Source organism: Chiloscyllium punctatum, chromosome 23 (assembly GCF_047496795.1).
Source record: "Chiloscyllium punctatum isolate Juve2018m chromosome 23, sChiPun1.3, whole genome shotgun sequence".
NCBI classification, from domain to species: Eukaryota; Metazoa; Chordata; class Chondrichthyes; order Orectolobiformes; family Hemiscylliidae; genus Chiloscyllium; species Chiloscyllium punctatum.
Window position 1 is genome coordinate 41,895,625 of NC_092761.1, and position 22,974 is coordinate 41,918,598.

The following is a 22,974-nucleotide window of genomic DNA, read 5'->3' on the forward strand; positions in this document are numbered from 1 at the left end:
CAAATAAACTTACTGGAATAAAATCTGTCATCATGTGACTGCTGACCTTATCACTTCGTTACCCATGGCTAATTCACTTAACTTACTGAAATCACTCCCTGGGCATATCTGTGCAATTTAATATGGCCAATCCAACTAACCTACAGGCTTAACAGCAGTGCGAACCACTGAGCAAATGTATCATCACATTGAGCACCATCTGTATCATGTGCAATGTCTTGATACACTGGTAACTCAAACTTGTGAAATCAAGCTGCACCCATCAACCATAATTCAGTGCATCCAAACGCTGTACAACCTCATTATTGCTTTTGGAGATGTTTTTGCACTCAGATCTGAATGGGTTTACTCTGTTTTCTTCCTCTGATTCCTGTTTTAAATAAGCATATCAGTCAGGAACAACTCTATATAATCGTTTTCATTGCAACACAAACACAATGTGCAGTTTTCAGTAGTTACGTGTTTGCACTTTCACTGACATTCTGTCTCTGCAGGTGATGCAGTCCTTCACCACGCCGATTCAGACGGCAGTTTCCATCCTGTGACATGTCCCAGCGAGAATGGAAGGCTAGGCCTTAATAACCTTCACCAGGGAACAAAGCGACAAGTTAAAAACCTTTACGATGCCCCCAGTGGAGAATTGAGGCCTTTTAACAGGCGGGGACACTAACCACGATACTGTGGAGGACAACAACATTGAAGCAGGCCCTTCAGCCTGTTGTGGCCGCACTTGTCAAACACAACTGCTTAACGACCTGAATCAAGTATTCCATCGTTTAGCCCATAATCTTACATGTTTTGGCATCATAAATTAACATATCAATTTTTTTATGGTCAGAATGATTTCCGCCTCTCTGACCCTTTCTGCAAATCTACTCAAACTTTTCTGCCTTTTCTCGAAATCTCTTGGCCCCAGTGTTCGATCTCTCCATCAATAAGAAACGCTTCTTTCAGTCTATCCTATCCATATCCCTCAGTATTTAGTACATCTCAGTCATGTCATCTCCAATCTCCTCTGCTCAACGACAAACAACCCCAGTCTGTCCAATCATTCCTCATAACTGAAACTTTTCAGCCCAGACAACAACCCAGTGACTCTCTCCTGCAGCGTTCCCAGTGCGATCACATCCATGCTATACTGTGAATTGCAGAACTGCACACAGTACTCTAGCTAGGGCCGAACGAATGTTTCTTCTATTCTGTTTCAGTATGAGGGCGTCGCTGGCTCGGCAGTATTTATTGCACAGCGGTCAGTTGAGACTCATTCGTATTGCAGTGTGTCTGGAATCACATGGGGGCCCGACCAACTAAGAATGGCAGTTTCCTTCCTTAAAGGACGTCAGATGGTTTGTTTTTTCAACAATTGACCATGGATTTCCAGGAAAAATTAGATTTGCAATTGCAGATATTTATTGAAACCCAATTCTACCAGCTAGCATGGTCGGAGTCAAACCCGAGTCCCTGGTTTCTGAATTAACAGTCCAGTGGTCAGTGGGACTAGCGCTCGGCCATTGCAGAAAACCGGTGAAACTGATCTTTTCCAGTGAAGTCGCTTTTCCCTGATACTGCCCTGTGTCCTTTTCATGAGCTTGACCCCCAATAATCTCTGGTCCATGTCAGTAAAAGCTGCTACATGAGTGTTGATCTCACAACAGCGGTAACCAAATGGATCAAATAGTCTGCAGGTCCCGATGGTGGGGTTGGGAAACGTTCACCCAGCAACAGTGACTGCAGCAGCACAGACTGAACGGTATCAATGTGTGAGTCAGTGTTAGATTCTGCAGAGCCTGAATGAAATAGGAACTGACTCCAAAACTACATGATGAAAGAGCAGTGTTCCGAAAGCTACTGCTTCAATTAAACCTCTAAGTCTATAACCTGGTGTTGTGAGATTTTTATATTTGTACATGGCATCTCCAAATTAATGAAATGGGGGAGTGGGATGGAAAGTTCAGTTAGTGATCGTAGGAGGGAAGAAATCTCTGAGAACGGGAGGATTTGAATTCTGACGTATGAAACACAGAAATGTGAGCAAGCAGAATTTGAAGGGGAAAAAAACATCACCTTGGAGAAAATGACCATGTTAAACAACTGATTCCTTTGTGTTTCACAAAAAGCTGTGCCAGATAGGGAAAAAACTGCCGTGACTTGTATTCGAACCGAGGTTGCTGCGGCCACATCGTAGGATGATAACTACTATACAGTCACGGCAGCCCATAGACAAGTGCACTAACAGCATGTGATGAGTACAGTAGCAGAGAAATGTTAGGCGGAGCATCAAATGCACAATATCAGCGCTTAGTGGACAGTGGCAAACATGTGGGAACTCAGAATGGGCTGACCGTTTAACATCGGTGCCCCCCGGAGGCTGTGGTGATTCCATCGTTAATATGCTGAAGGCTGAGATAAATAGATTTCTCCAAAACATCAAAAACTCCTGGGACGGTGCAGGTTTTGTTGAAATGTATGCTGCAATAGCAATGCAGTTTAACATTGGCGACTTCACCAGTTTCCCCATAAAGGCAGTAACCCCTGCTGCCACAGAGTCCCAATTCGCAGCCCCAGAATCAGAGGAACTGAGTGGCGTAGCCGTTGTGTTCCAAGTAGAAATCGGTATGGGAATGAGGTTGCAGAGTTTCTCCATGGTTTCAGTGACACAACCAGTGAATGCATGGTACTTCTATGACCGTTTAGAGGTGCAAGCAATTCCGAGGTTGTCAGTGCTCCTGGTCAAAGGTGGGGCAGGAGTGAAAATTTGTTCCCGTTTATAATGACATAGCAATCTACAGTGCATCGTGATGAGACAGCTGAGTGCCACAACTGGAGTGTGGGCGGCTGTTTTGAAGTTGGATCTTGCTTCACTATCACCCACTTCCCTGGAATGAATTGCTTTCACCATTTTTCTTTCCAATTGTTTGATATCTCCCTGCAGTCTGTGGCCTTCTTTCTCATGGTTAATTGCATGACTAACTGTTGTATGATCTGCACACTGCTGAATCACGGCCATTACAAGTAAATATGAATCATTGATCTACATGAGAAAATAGTGGAACTCACAGCAGGCATGCTTTGTAGGTTTGCAGGCGACACCAGAATCGGAGATAGTGAGGAAGATTATGTAAGATTCAAAAGGATCTTAATCCAATGAGTCGTTGGACTGAAAAATGTAACAGTGTTGAATATGGATAAACGGAAGGTATTGCATTTTGGTACAACAAAGAGAGTAGGGCTTATTCAGTTAATGATACAGTTGGAGAACACGGACACTCGGGTTGTAGGTACCTTATTCTTTGTAGTTTGCATCACATACAGACAGAATTGTTAAAAGGGATTTGACATACGTCCCTTCATTGCTCAGTCCTTTGTGTATAGGAGTTGGGACATTATATTGACGTTTTCCAGGACATTGATGAGACCTCTTCTGGAATATTATGTCCAGTTCAGGTCGCCCAGTTGTAGGAATGATATTATTCAGCTGGAGCAGGTTCAGAAAAGGTATGCACGCATGTTCTCATGTGTAGAAGGTTTGAGTTATAATTAAGGTTGGATAGGCTGAAACTATTTTCAGATTCGAGATTGGGGTGCTGGGAAACCACATCAGGTAAGACAGAATCCGAGGAGCAGGAGAATTTTTTTTCGCGCACTGTCGTTCATCAGGCTCTTCCCTGAAACGGCGATTCTCCTCCTTCTCAGATGTTGCCTGACCTGTTGAGCTTTCCCAGCACAACACTCTCGACTCTGATATCTCATCTGTAGTCCTCACCTTCTCCTAGTTGAGACCGTTTACACGCTAGAATCGAGGTTTGAGCGGCGACTTGACAGAAGTTCATGAATTATTGAGAGATAAGCTCGAGTTAATAATAGCGGCCTTTTCCCAGGAGGAGGACTTCAAGATGAGAGGGCACATGTTCAAGAGGAAAAGAGAGAGATTATAAAAAAAAGACGTGAGGCATTTTTTCAGAGAGGGTGTTTTACGCATGCAATTCATTTGCTGAGGAAGTGATGGATAAGGGGACATTTGCAACATTTAAAACACAAATGGATCATACATGAATGGCAAAGTGCGATTTTTAAAATAAAATATATTCGTTTATGCCGACGACATCAGTTATTTCCCAGAGGACAGTTCAGAGTCAACTACGATATTATGCATCTGGAGTCTCATGTGTGACAGAGCAGATGAGTATGGCAGTTCACTTCCCGAACTGGCATGAGTGAATCTGATGGGATTTTCCACACAATTAATTCAGGTCATCAAAAGTCTCTTTAATTCAGGGTATTTATTGAATTCAAACTCCACCATCTGTCATGCCAGAACCTGAAACCTTTGTCCCCAAATTATTACCTGGGTTTTTAGAGTAATGATACAATAATAAAACTGCAAGGGCATTATTTCCACTCAGCGGGTACAGGAGGAGGCAGACGGGAATGGGTTAGTTCGGCAGTATGTTCAGCATGGATCAGTTGGACTGACGGGTCTGTTTTCATGCGTTATGACTCTGACTGACGCTATGGAACAGGCAGCTGGTTGGGATTAACAGCCGCATTGACAGCATAATCGAACTGCTGATGGGATATGAAATCCTGTTCGAGGCTCCGGAGGTTATTTTGCTCAGTGTTCCCTTCCCACACACGGGACTGGTGAGCGGCCTCCCGCCAGTGTTACTGATTAAATGAGTTTCCATTTCTGTGGTTAATTGAATCCCTTCCAGCAGTTCCCACATTGTCCTGCTTTCTCTGTGGTATTGGCGTCCTTTTTTCTACCCAGGGTGAACGATCCTTTCACATTGTGTCCACACAGATACAAATTCTGTTTTCTATGTTGTAAATCTATTTTCATTCTTTCTCCCTCACCCACACGGTGTGAGTATCACTGGTCAGGACAACATTTATTCTTCGCCCCTTGTTTGTTGCTGTCTGGCTGCACCACACACCTTGGTATGATCCCAGCCTCGGGTATCTGTCTGTGGGCAGTCTGCACATTCTCTGTGTTTTGCGTTTTTATTCCTCCCTCTGACCAAAGATGTGCTCGTTACAGGGATCAAGAATGGGAAATGCAGGCTTATGGGACAGGGAATACCACGGATATGGTGGGATGCGTTTCGGATGTACCGTGTGGACTGGAAGGGTCGACTAGCCTGCTTCCCCACGCGGTGAGGATTCTTGAATTAAGGGTCAGCTCATGTTTTTTTCTGGTAGTGGAGTTACTCGTAGGCAGGACTGGGTAAATATGGTGGAATCCCCTCCAGAAGGGACATGAATGAATGGGATTTCAGGAAATTAAAGTCATGATGTCTGTTCCTGAGGTCAAGCTAGCATTACAGGTTTTATTCGTTGAACTTAAGCATCACCGTTTCCATATCCCAGTCGCCAAGCATGACTAGTTTGAAATAACAGCCCAACACCATCTTCTCCAGATTGAAGTCTTTACTGTGTGGAATAAACTGATTCTGAGCTGTTGCAAGCAAAAGCAGCTGCCATTGACAGTGACGGAAACACAGATCCAAATAGCAAAATTATCTTTTAAACCCACCACTGCGAAATTAAGGGCTCAACACGCTCCAGTTGTTACACTCAGCTGTCTTAGCAAGATGCACTGTTGATCGCTATGATGGTATAAATGGGGACAACCATTCCCTTGAGCAGGAGCACACTCAACCTAGGAATTCCTTGCGCCTCTATCCCATCATAGATGGACTGCACACAAACCTACTTCATCATTGGAGCCAGAGAGTAACTCAGCGCACACATTCTCATCCCAATTTCCAATTGGATCTGGGCGGCTGTGCCGCAGTTTCTCTGATTCCGAGGCTGGGAACTGGGATTATGTGTGATTATCTGCAACACTGATTACTGCCGTGAGGAAACTGGTGAAGTCGCCGATGTGAAGCTAAAATGCTATTGAAGCATGCATTTCAACAATATCCTGTACTGTCCCCCGAACCTTTGATGCTTGTTGAAATCCATCAATCTCAGTTTTCAACATTCTCATTCAAGGGATCTCCACAGCCTCTGAGGACACTGATGTTAAAGATTCAGCTCATTCTCAGCTCCCAAATGTCTGTCACTGTTCACTGAGTACTGATATTGGACATTTGCTGTTCTTCTGAACATGTTCTCTGCTAGTATATTTATTGCTGCTAGCAAACTTCCTGATCTGTGGTTGCTGTGGTCGTGGTTGTAGGTATTTTGCATTGCAACCGAGGTTTGAATACAAGTCACGGCACTACATTTTCTCTCCGTTGTCCTTTTTGTGATACCCGGTAAGAAAGTATTTGCTTTACCTTCAAATTTCGCTCTCTCACATCTCTGCGTTTCATATATCAGAATTCAACACGCCCGGTGTCAGAGAATCCTCTCCTTCCCACGATCACTGAACCTCGTTTCCGTCCCTCCACCCATTTCTCTGTGGCAATGAACAATCTATCACTCCCTTTTACATTGATACTGTTCTGTCTGTGCTGCTGCTCCGGTCACTGTTGCTGGGTGTACGTGTCCCAACTCCACAATCGGGACCTCTAAACAAGTCGATCCATTTGGATATTGTGGTTGTGAAATCAATCCCCATGTAGCATCTTTTACTGACATAGGCCAGATACAATTGGAGCGTCAGGCCCATGGAAAATATCCGGATAAGTTTTGGGGAAAAGAGATTTTATTGGAAAAGATCAGCTTTTGTGGCTTTCTGCGTTGGTCTTGTGATAATTTCATAGGACTGATAATCCAGAGACTGAGGTGATAGTCTGGGTACTCGGGCTTGAGTCTCACCATGCCAGGTTGCAAAACTTGTATTCAGCAAATATCTGCAATGAAGAATCTAATGACTACTATAGATCCAGTGACAGTTGTTGAAAAATAAACATCTGCTTTACTAATGTCATTTCAGGATGGAATCTGCTATCCTTACTTGCTCTGGCCTGCATGTGACTTCAGACTCATTGCAATATGGTTAAGTTTCAACTGCCCTCTGAGCAATTCGGAATGTGTAATAAATTCTGCTTAGCCAGAATTACCCACATACTAATACAGAAATTTTAAACAAATGTTCATTAGGCGCAAGCATGAGTGTTGTGTGCAGTTTTGCAAGTCACATTATAGCAGGGATTTGATCACACTGAGAAAATTGCAGGTGATATTTCCGGGATATCGTTTGGGATGAAGAGTTTCAGTTAGGAAGAAAGACAGGACAGAGTGGACTGTTCGTCGCATTGCAAAGGAGATGTCGAGAAAGCATGAATGAGTTAAGGTATGGACAGTGTTGACTGAACGAGTTTCCCATTGATAGAGGGATCGATCAGCAGGGGCCAGAGATTTAAGCAGAAAGGCAGAAAGGTTTAAGATCTACGAAAAAGCTTTATCAGCCAGTGGGTGGTTTGAATTTGGAATACACTGTCTGCATTGTTCAAAGCGGCAGAAACCCTTATAAACTGAATAAATATACAGATGTGAACATGTGATGCCAAGACAAATAAGGCTGTGGGATAAGCATTGAGAAATGGGATTCAATTCATTAGGCAGTTGTTTTTGACAAGTTTGGCAATAATTGGCGGAATGGCCTCCTTTGGCACTCTTGTCCTCGGTCGTGTTGTGGTTAGTGTCCCCGCCTGTCATAGGGCTCAATTCTCCTCAAGGGACAGTGGAAATGTTTTAAAACTGTCACTCCATTCCCAAGTTCGGGTATCGATCCTTGTCCTTCCATTCTCGATGGGGCATGTCACAGGAAGGACAGTGCTGCCTGAATCAGTGTGTTGAATGGCTACAGCTCTCAGGGAGGCAGAGTCTCAGTGAAAGTGAAAACACGTGTCTTCTGCAAGCTGCACATCGTGACTGTGTTAGAATGAAAAGCATTTAACAGACATGTGCTGGATTGAAGTGTTTATTGGAAGCAGGACGGTGAGGAAGAAACTGCGTAAAAACATTGAATATGAGTGCAGAAACATTTCTCGCAGCACGAATTGAATTGTACAGGACAGAGTAGTGTTTCGATACATTGAATTTGGGTTTATTTGCTTTGATGAGGCTGAGTTACCAGGGTATAAAGCCAATAAAAAATGACACAGCAATTGCTTACTATGATGAAAGATTGTGTCAGTAATTCGCACTGCAATTCGGTCGGAGGGTTATGTTGATTGACAAAGTTAAATTGCACTCTCGTGTGCAGGGAGTGAATTAAGTAAGTTAGGTGAATCAGCCATGGGTAACGCGGGGACAAGTTTAGAAGTCACAGGACGCCAGTCTATAATCCAACATGTTTATTTGAAATCATAAGGGGGAGGGCTCACGCTTTTTCAGGTGAAGTATACGGGAATAGGGAGGGGACCGAGGTCTGTGTGAGTTGCTGTTCAGTGAGTAGACACCGGCTCGTTTGACTGAAATGCTCTTTCTACACTGTAGGATTCTGTGATTCTATCGTAGAGGATAATGACGGTGTTTACTGGGGTATAAAGCAATTAGAGGCGATGCTGACGGGGTGTAGTGAGGATGAGATTTTATTCACTTGTCTTCATGGAAAATTGAGAACAGTTATCACTGAACCAAGGCAAACTTAAGGGGTGTTTTGTCTGGTTATGAAATGTTTGGACAGAGTAAATAGGTGGAAAATTCCCTCTTTCAAGTAAGTAAACATCGAAACGTCAGGCATTCAAAACGTTTGATAAAACGTTTGAAGGACAAAGAACTGATGACAAAGAATCGCTGTCACTCAGAGAATCTGTTTGTCAAAATATTTGGACATTTGGAGACATGCAAGTAATAAATTTCAAAAGAAGAGAGACAGTGTGTGGCTAGGTAACGCTGTAGTGGTGTAGTGTAGTCGGTCGGAAGTTGAGGGGAAACGATGTCTAAGTTGGTTGTCTTTATAAGTAAAGAAATTGCGTGAACGTGTGCAGCTGAATAAGATTCGGTTACAAAACTCTGAATTTTGAAAGATTTGGTATAAAATTCCACATCAATGATCGTAAATGGAACTGAGCGGATTTTTTTTTATTGCAATGGCAAGATATTTCATAATGAATAGGAAGTGACCAATTGCTTGGAGATCGACTTCCTGCTTTAATCACATGCGTTAAAGATGTGAGGACAAACACCAGGATGTTTTGTGCATTTGATACTCAGTGAAATCTGCCAAAGCTACTAGCAACATAACTGCACTTTAACCCTCTGTTTTTCTAAGCAGTACTCTTCTTAAGCTGAAATAAAGTCGGAGTAAATTTGAATAGAACATTAATTGTTCCAATGAGATATATCTAATTCACTTGGGCTTATTACTATGAATATTGTGAGGTTGCAGCAAAATTAAAATGAAACGAACAAAACAGCGTTTCTTGCGGCTTAGTCCATTTCAGGTTCACTCATATGAGAAAGGACATTGAACGACAACATCACTTTTATTGGCCTCTCCATGGCTGCTTCTTCACGTGAGAGAGAAAGTGACTGAAGACATTATGAGTCAAATTTAGGTGAGAATGTGACGGAAATTCTTATTCTCTGTTTGATTCTGACAAAGTTCTGAATCAGAATGTGTCACTGACAGCTGTTCATTCTGACGAGCATGGCTATTTATTGGAATTTGTAGTTATCATAATTCTGGTGAAAGCAGAAACACAATGGTGTGGATTCGATTCCGCTCTGGAAATTTCTGATCCATGACTTTCACCACAAATAACCTGATGTCACACCTCTACAAAGTGTGCAGAGGAGACCGAGAGATTATGGTGGTGGGTTATTATACCGCTTTGCTCCACATTCACGGGTTCGAGTCACACTCTGTTTGCTGACATCACAATCCGCTCCAGCAGTTTTTCTTTGCACCTCACACGCTGGTATACACTGGATCGAGAATCTTGTTGTTGCCCTTCACTGCACGGGAGACTCAAGAATATATCAGACCATATTAAAGTCGAAATGAAGAGTGAGAGCAGTCATTCTATTCAATTGTACCGTAAATTGGTGTAATGAGAAGGAACACATTTTTCTTTACGCCCCACATTCCATCTTGTCTTCCTATGAATTTACATTGAAAGAAAGAAAAACTAATAACAATAGATCGGGAGCACAGGTTTATCCAGTGGGGTTGTACATGAGTATGTTAACCTAACACTTCACACAATGACCTGGTCAGTATTTCAAACAGTCACTCGGAATTGGAACAGCAGGAAACCTCTCCAATGAAACGAACCCTTCATTCTTTCACAAATTTCTGCTGTGTGTGAATCGTACAACGATCCATCATCCAGCGTGATCACTGAATGGCCAACTGTATAAGTTCCAGCAACTTTCTTCATCAATCCCAGTTTCTGTGCGCAGCCACCTCTGCTGTCCCCAGTGTCATTTGTTGACCCCAGGTCACAGCACGTTTCTTCTTCCTGAGTTTATGTGCCTTGTTCCTGATCTGTCTGATCAGTTTAATAAACCTTTACTAACACGTCATCCCATCCCCTTATAATTCTGAACTTATGAATAAAATAAGGCGTTAGACCAAATGTTAAACAACTGGAAGTTTGCCGCTCAGCCCATGCAGTCTGCCCCACCATTCAACCATTTCATGGTTAATCTGATAATCTTTAACTCCCTTCTGCTCAGTTACCTCGACAAATTTTCATCATCTTTCTGACTAACTATCTGGCACAGTTTGAAAAGTGTGATTTCCTGAAGAAGGGCTCATGCCTGAAACGTCGATTCTCCTGCTCCTTGGATGCTGCCTGACCTGCTGCGCTTTTCCAGCAACACATTTTCAGCACAATTTGAAAATACTCAACAACACAGTGTAAGCAGCGGTTGCTGAAAAAAGCCACAGATATTTTGGACCCTGAGCAAAGAAATTACTCCTCATTTCTGAATTAAATGGGCAATACCTAATTATGTGGTTACGTCCTCTGGTACTCTCCTCACAGCACAAGGGCCAACCACTGGCCCGTATCAACCCTGTCAAGATTCCACCAATATTGAACGTTTATAATTGGTGTTATATGATTATAGAACTCCCCTCCACATCCTTTGTTTCGAGGAGAATAATCCCTGTCTAACCAATAATTTCACGAAGGTCCATTTTATACGGAGTTGGCAACATCCTCGTAAGTCTCTGTTGTCCCTTGCAGCGTCCTTACATGCTATTAAGGCAGGTGGAGAAATTTATGTAAGGAAACAGGTTGAAATATCAGGCGCAGACGGGAATTGGAACTTGAAATCAGAAAGCGATTGGAATCGGATTGTTCCACAGAAGGACCAAATAAAGCAATGATAACCCTGACAGATGAGAATCTAATCATATTCGACTGACATCCAATGGCCTCGTTGTAACTGAATTCCTACATGGAATCGTCCTGGTAGCTAGTATTAAGGGAAATGGAACCTGAACGCCCATATAGAGAAGTTGAATACAAAAATCATGTCCGTCGGTCGACTTTGTTTGATTATTAACTCAACTCTTGTGTCCGTGAAGCCTACATCGTCTGCAAAGCACACATTAGAAATTTAACAGAACTCTCTCCATTTGCCTAGGTGGGTGCAGCTTCAATACCACTGTAGGAACTGGACACCTTCCACGACAATACAGTCACTTAACTGTACATTTTTCAACACCTAAATATTTTTTCTCTCAACTGCTAAAGCACAATTGCAGCAGAGTACACCACATAGAAGATTCACTGAAGTAAGTCATCCAGGCTTTGTTGACAGAACCTTCAAAGCTCAAAAACTGGACTGATTATAAGGGCAAGGTTGAAGATGCACTGAAACGTCACCATTTATAAATTACCCTCCAAGGCACATACCAGCATGTATGTGGAATCAGTGGTAAATTCATTGAGTGGTGAAGCGGTCTTGATGGGCAAAGAGTTATACTTCAACCCTCCACCTTTTATTTTATAATTTTTTAAAATGTTGATTATTGAATTGACCAGACTTGTGCTCATTCCATTCGTTGTTTCCTAACCTGGCGGTTGCTAAAGATCGAATATCATCCTCAGCCTGTGGGCAACAATAGAAAATGTCCAAAAGCCCTCTCGAACAACTGATCTCCCTGCCCAACAATCTTCAGAGATCTGTGACTATCTACTCCAAGATCTCTTTGTTACTGTACACCACTCAGAATCCTCACTGTTATTGTTTCAACTCCACAATTTCATTACCATTTATTGTCTGGATTTAATTCCATTCGCCGTTTTTTCCCTTCCACCTGATTGACACATCCCAGGTCCCTGATATTGTTCATCACAGTTAACTACATGACAATTTGTTGCATCGTCTGTAAACTTCTAAACATGACTCCTCCAACTAAGTTTAAATTATTGATCTACATCGGGAAATAGTGGTGCTCCACTGGAAACAAGCATCCAAAATGGTTCATTGCTGGATGGGATGAACACCTGTATTACCAGCAGAATCGGACCCTTGCTATCATTTGTAAACCTGCTGGAAACTCTGCAGGTTGGTCTCCTGACTGATTTCTTCTCAAATATGGGAGTGGTGAATGACCTGTCCACTTTGTGACGGAGCAAGTGAGTTTACATTTCAGCGGGTAATTGAATCCCTTCCTACAGACCCCGCCCCCATGGACCTGACTCCATGGCGGCGAGGATATCCTTTTGTCTATTTAGTTTGGATCATCAGTTGAATTTGAGTCCACGCTGAGACGGCTCCCGATTTTCCCCATCATCCATGTATCTTTTTTATCCTTCCTTATTCTCCCACGGAGTGTGGCCATCATAGTCTGAACAGCATTTGTTGTTCATCCTTAACTCTCCTTGAACTGAGTCAGAGGGAATTTCGGGGTGAACCGTACTATTGTGGATCTGGAGTTATATGTTGGCAAGTCTCGTTAAGGACGGCCGATTTCCCTTTTGAAGGGTCATGAATGAATGTGTTTCGAGCAAATTAAAACTTTTTGTCACTCTTCCTCTGAGCGGGTGTATATTCCAGATTTTATTCATCAAACCTAATTACGAGCAGCTTCCATGCTCCATTCTCCAAGGGTTGTTGGCTCAAATATCGCCATTGCATTTGCTGATGACACGAAGATTGGTGGAGTAGCAGAAAACATAGGGGACGGTCAAAGAATGAAGGAGAAGGGAGACAGACAGGAACGATGAGCGGAGAAGTCGCAAGTGGAGTTGGATCCAGGTAAATGTGAGGTGATGCATTTGGGAAGTCTAATTCGAGAACCAAGTGAACGGAAGAGCCTTGGGTAAAGTTGTTGAGCAGAGAGATCTGGGGAGTCAGGTCCTTTGCACCCTGAAGGTGCTGCACAGGTGGATCGAGTTGACAAGAAGGCATATGGCAAGCTTGCCTTCACCGGACGGGGCATTGAGTATAAGAGCTGGTAGGTCATGCTAAAATTGTACAACATTTTGATTCAACAACATATACAATCCGATGTACAGTTCTGGCTGCTAAATTACCAATACGATGTGGACGTTTAGGAGAGTATGCAGAGAGGATTTATGAGGATGTTGCCTGGTCTGGAAGATGCATGCTCTGAGGAGAGATTGAGGGGGGCCTAATTGACGTCTATAAAATCATGAATCATCAGGGTGCATAGAGATACGGTTTTTCCCCAAGGTGAGAGTTTAAATACTGAGAGGTCACGCGTTCAAGGTGAGAGGTGAAAAGTTTAAGAGAGATAGACGTTGGAAGTATTTTTCACAGAGGGTGGTAGGTGCCTGGAACATGTTGCCAGCTGAGGTAGTAGAGGTAAGCACGGTCGATTCATTCAGGTGAGCCTGGACAGATGCATGAGTAGGTGGGATGCAGAGGGATGGAGATGCTTAGGAATTGGGTGATAGGCTTAGACAGTGGATTTGGATCATTCCAGGCTTCCACTTCCAAAGGGCCTGTTCCTGGGCCGTAAAATTTCTGGGTTCTATGCTCTTCTTTATTGACTGCACAACCAACTTCATGCAACATTGCTGCATCTTAGAGAATGACATTGTCAATTAATTATCATGGAGGGAATGAGAATATGACATGTAGCTGTGTCGGAATGAATGTGATGTACGCTGGACTGGAGTGTTTACTGGGAGCAAGAGGCTGATGTGGAGACGATGTGATCAAAAATAGCTCTTACTTTCACAGTAACAAACAGCACATTGTTAAGGAAAATTTCACAGAGTGGTTTCAATTAATCGACCTCCTGCTTAAGGCTCGAGAACGCTTCCGCTGGGCTAATCTGCAGTGCGGGTTCATGCTGGTGTTGTTTCTTAATAGACTAATAAACGGCGTCAAATATACTCTTCCTCCCCGCCTTCGTCCAGGAACACTTCCAGCTTTGACATTTCATGCGCCTCTGTGACGTCATAGAAGAACCACGTGCTTACCTTCAAACCAGTCAATCCATTTCGATACCATGGTTGTGAGATCAGTTTTCATGTAGCAGCTTTAACAACATGGGCCAGAGATTATTGGAATATCAGGCTCAGGAAAAGGACACAGGGCAGCACTGAGGAAAATAAAATTTATTCGAAAATACCTCTTTCTGTGGACTTCTACATCATTGATTTCACTTGCTCATTTAGCTCTAACTTGTCTATTGTGTGCAGTTCTGCAATTCGCATGATAGCACGGATATGAGAGCACTGGAAATGATGCAGGAGAGATTTACCTGGATATTGTATGGGTAGAAGAGTTTCAGTTATGAAGAGAAATTGTATAAACTGGAGGCGTTTTTCTTAGAGCAGAAGAAATTGAGAGGAAACATGATTGAGATGTACAAAATAATAAGAAATATGGATGTCGTAGACTGAAATAAACGTTTCTTTTTGATGGTGAGATCGCTCACGGGGGGAGGGGTGTGGTGGCATAGATTTAAAAATAGAAGAGGAAAGATTTGAGTGAATGAGCAGACAAATGTTTTGAAACAGCGGTTGTTTTAAATTTCCAATCAGGACATGCAAAGGTTGGAGAGTGAGAAATCCTCATAATTTTCAGAAGCATTCAGATGTGAAATTGTGATGCCAAGACATACAAGGCTATAGGCCAAGTAATGTAAAAAAAAGAGTTTGGATAGTTAAGCGAATGTTAATTTCCAGTATTAACAAATAGGCTTTTTTTGCATTCAATTCTTGAGTAGTACCACCGCCTGTCACTGGGTGAGATTTGGATCAATTTGCTTCCAGGATGGGCGCTTGCATATTGGGAGGGTCTGTGGATAGAACTGCGCCTTTCAGCGCCAGAAACCCGCCTTCGACTCCAGACTTGAGTGACTGATTGAGTGGACTTTGCACACTCCTGCTCTCTCTCTCTCCCGTGTGAATTTCCTCTGGATGCTCCGATTCCTTCCCACAATGCAAAGGTGTGCAATTCAGGTAAATGGCAAACAAAATCTGAACGGACTGTAAGTGTGTAAATCAGAGACAAAAGTCAGAATTGCAGCTCGGGGATAACAGAATACCATTTCGGGTCAACAGACACTTCCTCGGAACTGTTATTAATTCGCAATGTTAACTCTGATTTCTCTCCACTGATGCTACCTGACTCGCTGAGCTTTTTGGAGTAATTTTTATTTTTGTAGGTGGATCATAAATGCGGGTTTAGAAAGATGGAGTGGGTGTATGTGTGAATCTCTTCCACGGCACAGTGCATACTCATTTGGCCAAATGGTTTCTGTCTGCACTGTATCTAATTCAATTAACTCTGAATCTATACGATTTTGCCCTTTTTTTTAAGTCTTTGGTTTTCACATCTCTCCTGTCATGTGAGTTGCAGAGCAAGACAATCGACGTTTCGGGCATAAGCCACCACCAAACCGTTCGCAGCTGACACCTGGAAGATGAACGCCTCATATTCTGCCTTGGGACCCTGCAATGGTTCGTTGCAGGATAAATGTGAATTTCGATGGCTTCCACATTTCCCCTCCCCCAACATTATCACAGTCTGAAGCATCCAACTCAGCACCAACCTCCGGATCCATTCATCTCTCCCCTTCTGACTTATCGCCTTCTCTCCGCCTCTATCCAGAATTCGCTTTCCCAGCTTGCTTGCACCCAACCCAAACCCCCTCCCATTTATCTCTCAGTCCCTACCTATAAGACTCATTCTTGGTGAAAGACTTATGCCAGAAACATCGATTCTCCCTCTCCTCGGATGCTGCGTGACCTGCTGTACTTTTCCAGCACGACACTATCGCCATGGCGAAGATAGACGGGCTCAGCTCAGGCTCTTTATCTGAGAGCGGAGAAGGCTGAGTGAGGAAGTGATTAAGGTGCAAATTAAGTGGATAGATATGTGTGATAGGAACAAACTTCTTATGGGAAGAGTTAACAACCAGGGATCTCCGTTAAACACAAGGGAGAGGGTGCTCAGAAGAGATATAGGAAGAACGTTTTCACTCTGAGAGTGTTTGTTTGGAATTCACTGTTTGAACGTGTGGTAAAGCTATGATCATCAAAATAGTTCAGGAGTATTTAGCCAAATTCTTGAGAAGCTAGAGCACACATGGATAAAGACCAGGTACTGGAAAGTGGGGTGAAGATAAACAGATGTTTGATGAAAGATCCCAACACCGTCCAGAAAATACGGAGCATGAAAGCATGTGAAGGCAAAAGGCATGGAAACTACTGGCGATCTGTTACAAAGGGTCTGCGGAATGCTACACTCGTCGAGAGGTTACTGGGCAGGATGGGGCCAGTGTGGCAGGATGGGATAAGAATAGTGGAACGGTCCGACACAATTTAGCAGTCAGACTGGGCTGAAAGGTTACTATGGTAGGCTAAGATAATAACAATTAGTAAAGTCAGACTCGCCTACTAAATATCATCATGGGAGGTTGGGGCAAGTCGTGGCAATAAGTACTTAGGACATGACTTTAAATAATAAATTGATCGTAGAGTCAGCCTGCTTGAGACGCTTGTAGCAGGATACGACATTAAATATCTAATCAGTGGTTAGTAGATCAGCTTGGGACAGGAAACATTGTGATAGATGGGGTAGCTCAATATCTAATCATGACAGGTTAGTTTGGGATGGAAGTTCATTGTAGAACAGGTGGCAGTAGAATACCTAATAGTGATAGTAGAATAATATTATGTAGAATTTGGAAAATAATATAGTGGCAGAAGTAGAACGACAATTTGAACTAGAGTGACGTAATTCTAACTAACACAGTTGGGCATTCTAAGCTAACAAAACATGATTAAAGAAAAGATATGAGGTGATGGAGTTTAATTCAGATAAATGCCAGGTGCTGCATTTTGAGAAAGCAAATCTTAGCAGGACTTTTACACGTAATGGTAATGTCCTGGGGAGTGTTGCTGAACAAAGAGACCTTCGAGTGCAGGTTCATTGCTCCTTGAAAGTGGAGTCACAGGTAGATAGGATAGTGAAGAAGGCGTTTGGTATGCTTTCCTTTATTGGTCAGAGTATTTAGTACAGGAGTTGGGAGGTCATGTTGCAGCTGTACAGGACATTGGTTAGGCCACTATTGGAATATTGCGTGCAATTCTGGTCTCCTTCCTATCGGAAAGATGTTGTGAAAGTTGAAAGGGTTCAGAAAGGAGTTACAAAGATGTTGCCAGGGTTGGAGGATTTGAGGTACAGGAAGAGACTGAACAGGCTGGGGCTGTTTTCCCTGGAGCATCTAAGGCTGATGGATGATCTTATAGAGGTTTACAAAATTATGAGGATAGGATAAATAGATAAAGTTTTTTTTCCATGGGGTCGGGGAGTCCAGAACTAGAAGGCGTAGGTTTAGGGTGAGAGGGGAAAGATACAAAAGAGACCTGAGGGTAACCTCTTTACGCAGAGGATGGTACATGTATGTAATGAGCTGCCAGATCATGTGGTGGAGACTGTTACAATTGCATCATTTAAGATGCTTTTGGATGGGTATATGAATAGGAAGGCTTTGGAGGGATTTGGGCCGGGTGCTGGCAGGTGTGACTAGATTGCGTTGACAGAAGGGTCTGTTTCGATGTTGTACATCTCAATGGCTCCATGACTCTATGCCATGGACCCTGAGGTTCGGCGGCATTAAAGAATTTGCTTTGTGAATGTCCCAGTTTTGTTTGCAAATAAAAGATCGGCTCATTGAAAAACTCTCCGCATCTTCTAGTGATTGTCGACATTTTCTCCACGACAACCACAACTTTGGGTGCAGTAAAATTGTGGCGAGCGCAGCTCTATGGCTCAATGAAAAGCGTGTTAGATTTCTATAACTGTGGAAACTTTGCTGTTCAATGTTTGTGGGTTTGAACCGCACAAGAATTGGAGTTTACATCAATTTTCAGCTGAATCATTGATTGTTGTGCTGATTCATCACCAATTCCTGTCGTCTGGAGCTCTCACCCCAGCTACTGACCAGAGGAAGTTCTTTCGCTTCTTGGTGGTGAGTTTTGACGGAACCATATTGCTTGAAACATGATCAGACCTGAATCAGATGTTCACGAGAAAAACCTGCAAATTTCGAGCAAAAACCCATTGTCACTAAACACATTTACCTCCCAAAGTTACACAGAAATTTTCGATTGCTAAAATGTCTTTGTCCCGTTGTGAGACAGTTTGTTGAAGATGATCTGGGGAAAGGCATTGACGCCTTTGGTCAGCCATGATGATATCAAACGGTGGGTAGGACAGGTGTTTAGAATAGCCTCCTCCAGTTTCTCTCTTTCTGTGCAATTTCTTACAGAGGGTTTTCAGCAGTAACCTGATGAGGGCAATGTGAATCTACACTACAGAATATCAAAATTCTCCCCTTTATACCACCGCTCTCACAGCCAGAATGGAGAGCTCCTATTGCAGCTTTAGATCAGACAGTGAAGGATTCACTCAGGCGCTCTGTCAGACTGCATGCTCCTTCACACAGGTTTCCAACTGGTTCCATGGAGGAAGCAAACGTGTGGATATTGGGATTCAGGTTTCTCCTCTGCTGGGCTGCAGTTTTCCCCTCTGCTGGGCTGCAGTTCTGGTCACATGACATGCTGAGATTTTCTGTGCATGCTTCCTACTTTACAATTTAAGCTGTAATTGAATTTATTCTTGCATAGCATTCTTACATCTTCAATATTCATGGAAAACGTGCAACGTGTTCTTGGATGTAGGAATGGTGAATGTTATTGATGAAGGCAATATGTTTCTTGTTACCTGTATGAACTTTCAGAAGGAAGCTGGTGAAGTTTCATTGATTTGAACTCTGTGCCGATTGAAGCGAATCGAAGGAAAAGCTCTGCGACAGCGGCAAGGTAACATTGTCTGTAAACAACGCAGGAACCAATACAAATCCATTTTTCAATGCAGTCTATTTTTCATATTTTTTGTTTCCCTTTTGTATCCTTTTCGTGAACTTGATGCTTCAATAATCACAGGTTCATGTCAGTTTCAATTGTCTGCCTTAGCTTTAATTTCAGAACCAGACGGTTCAGTGAAATGAGGCAGGGTGAGTGACTGAGGTGTCAGAGGGTCAGCACATCACCACCAATGATCGCACAGTGTTGTGGTTCAGTGGTTAGCACTGCTGCCTCAATAAGGTCCAAAGTTCGATTTCAGCCTCTGTAGACTGTCGGTGTCGAGTTTGCACATTCTCCCCGTGTCTGCGTGGGTTTCCTCCAGGTGTTCCATTTTCCTCCCACAGTCCAAAGATTGTGCAAGTCAGGTGATTTGGCCATTCTAAATTGCCCATAGTGCATTTGTCAGAGGGGATATGGTTCTGATTGGGTAACTCTTCTGAGGGCTGGTGTGGACTTGCTGGGCCGAAGGGTCTATTTCCATACTGGAGGGAATCTAATCATCACAGCAAATGTAGAAAGTTCCCAAGGTAAGCGTAAGTCATGTGACCGGTTCACTGTCTGCCGCTCCAGTCTCACAACTGTTCAGCGTCAAGCACTTAAACGTGCATAAAAGGTTGTAAGTTCAATGCACATATAGAGTTGATGATGCTGACATTGACCAGGGATTATTGAAGCATCAGACTGAAATGCAATTGAAAACAATGTTCAATAAAATAACACGTATTTGAAAACCCCCGTTTCTGACGTGGTGAAATGTTTTGTCTTCAGGAAATACGCCAATTATTAACCGAAAATCTGCAAATCTTCTCCAGGTGAATATCTGTTTCTGGACAGAGAAACAGAGGTGAAGTTTGAGCTTGATGACGTACCTCAAATCATTGACCCAGCACTGAATTACATCCTGGGAAAGTCTGTTTAACTCGTATAATATCATTCCATTTCCTGCAAGCTGCAGGATTTATTAATACTTTAATAAATCGAAAATATTAAATTTATCTGTTTGTGGAATTTGAATGTTGTCAGTAAACCTGGTAAGGGATATGGACAAGTAGCTTTGCTGTTGGGAGGAACAGAGGGTCAAACTGGAATAAGTTTGTGTCTTTTCGCAGGATTTTTCAAACTGAGATCAAAAGTATTAAATGGACTCACTCCCCTTTCGGGTGATTGCCGCCAAACTTTCAAGACAACCGATGGCAATGATAATGATGCTTTACATCGACATGCCAAATCTTGCTCACTAGAGGCACCACAGTATTGCAGATCAGGTGAGCGGGGGAGATCATGATCTCTGTGGAACCCTGAGACAGTGAGAGAATTAATCCCACGCTGTTGCTCTCACTTTTCTCATAAGACATTTAGTCAGTGGACTGAGCTAACCGGCTTCAATTTAATGCATAGCTAAACCAAACAGATCAGTGCAAATACATTAAATAATATTTCATGTAGAATGTGCTGCTGCACCATCCAACTCCACAAGCACTTTTTATACTTAACAGGTTCAGTTGCAGGTGCTATGCAATTTCTTTCCTGTGAATCTTAACCACTTCGAGAGTGTTTCCATTTTGCATCCCCATCCAGGCAGCCCTGAATCCATGTCGCTGTTAAATTCACTTCTTGTGTGCCTGCACGTGCTTTTCAAATATTCTGCAATCAGCTCCGAAAATGTTTTATTTCTGAAAATTCATCTCCGAATTCAATAGCTCTCAGAATAAAAAAACTGCCTCCTACAAACTTCTTTATCATGCCCGCTGGGTTTGAAGTTCTAACCTCTCGTTTCCACTCACCTAAAGGAGGGAATTTTCCTCGTATTTACTCTTAACAACTTCACATCAGCTGGATAACCTCTCTTCAGACACAACGAAGTCTTTCCTGATTTCTCCCGCATTATTCTTTATCTATCCCACCATTCCATTAAACCCACTCTTTTCTTTGCGAGTAGCTTTATCTCCCAGTAAATCTCATTTCCAACGTTTCTATCGACATGGTATCAAGTGAACTCTGGCCGTGTCATTCCGAATTTCTTTATATATCGTTAAATTTCAACTTGAGAAATGATGCTGGTTCCTATTGAATGCATGAAAACGCACCACTAAGCTCTGCAATCTTATAACCGACACAGGAAAGATGTCAGCAATTTCAGTGACAGCTGAATCAATTGGCTGAAACAGCATCATGTCAAATCCCAGTCACATACATGGCTGTTGTTCTTATAGATATTTCTTCTCTACGTGTGCTGAAGTAACAAAGTGAGGGATCAATTAGAATTGCCATACATACATAAGGGGACGTATGAAATGCTGAAGTTGTGAGATCAGAGCAGTTTTTATTGACATACACCATTCACTGTTCGAATCTCAGACTCAGAAATTAGACAGAGAGCGATTTTGAGCAAAATTTGAGCAGGAAAGCTTACCCCATGACGTAACACCAGTTTGTGTGGTTACTCTGTTGTTTACCTCATTTGTGTGTTTTGCCTCATTGAGGATTTTGAAGTTGACCCCTCTGTACAAAGGTTTCGTACTTTTGCACCAGATGCAGTGCATTCACACCCAACGCTGATTCAGTCTACTTGTACAGATATTGATACCTGGGAACAGCACTATGCACTGTCCTCGAGTCTGCAAAATGATTTGCTACATTCCCATTCTCATGACTCTTTTCATTCCATCGGTTTTTGTTCTTCACTGAATCAGATTCAGCAGATCTTGTCACTGAGTAATTTCTTTGTATGTGTTCAGATCATGTGAGCAGAATATCACAGTCCATAACCCAGAAGTCAGACCATACTCAGTGAACTGTACTCTGCTCTTGATCATTTCATGAACACCAGGTAGAAATGTCTATGCTCTTCAAAATTTGCTCACCTGTTTTCAGTAGCAAGATAAACAGTTCCTGGTTTCTGCTTTTGTTGTCACACGGACCAAGATTGTAAATGCTAGAACCAGTTGAGACTGTCCGCTCACCCATTCATTTTCAACCCAGGAGGTCATAGTCATAGAGTCATAGACATGTACAGCATGGAAACAGCATGGACCCTTCTGTCCAACCCGTCCATGCCGACCAGATATCCCAAAGTAATCTAGTACCACCTGCCAGCACTAGGATCATATCCGTCCAAACACTTGTGTTGCAATTGTACCAGCCTTCACCACATCCTCTGGCAGCTTATTCCATGCACGGATCACCATCTGGGTGAAAACGTTGCCCCTTATATCTCTTTTATATCTTTCCACTCTCAGCCTAAACCTATGTCCTCTAGTTCTGGACTCCCCAACCCCAGGGAAAAGACATTGCCTATTTATCCTCATCATGCCCCTCATAATTTTGTAAACCTCTATAAGGTCACCCCTCAGCCTCTAACGCTCGAGGGAAAACAGCTCCAGCCTGATCAGACTCTCCTTGTAGCTCAGATCCTCCAACCCTGGCAACACCCGTGTAAATCTTTTCTGAACTCTTTCAAGTTTCACAACATCTTTCCGCTAGGAAGAAGACCGGAATTGCACGCAATGTACCAACAGTGGCCTAACCAATGTCCTGTACAGCCACAACATGACCTCCCAACTTCTGTACTGAATACTCTGACCAATTAAGGAAAGCATACCGAACGCCTTCTTCACGATCCTATCTCCATTGGTAGAGTATCACACAGTAACTGTGAAGATCTTTTGATGTCACACTCGAAGGTACATGCTACAAAAAGCTGAAGACTGCGGGAAACTGCTGTGGTCAGCGCGAAGACAGATACCCAGCGGGAGACACA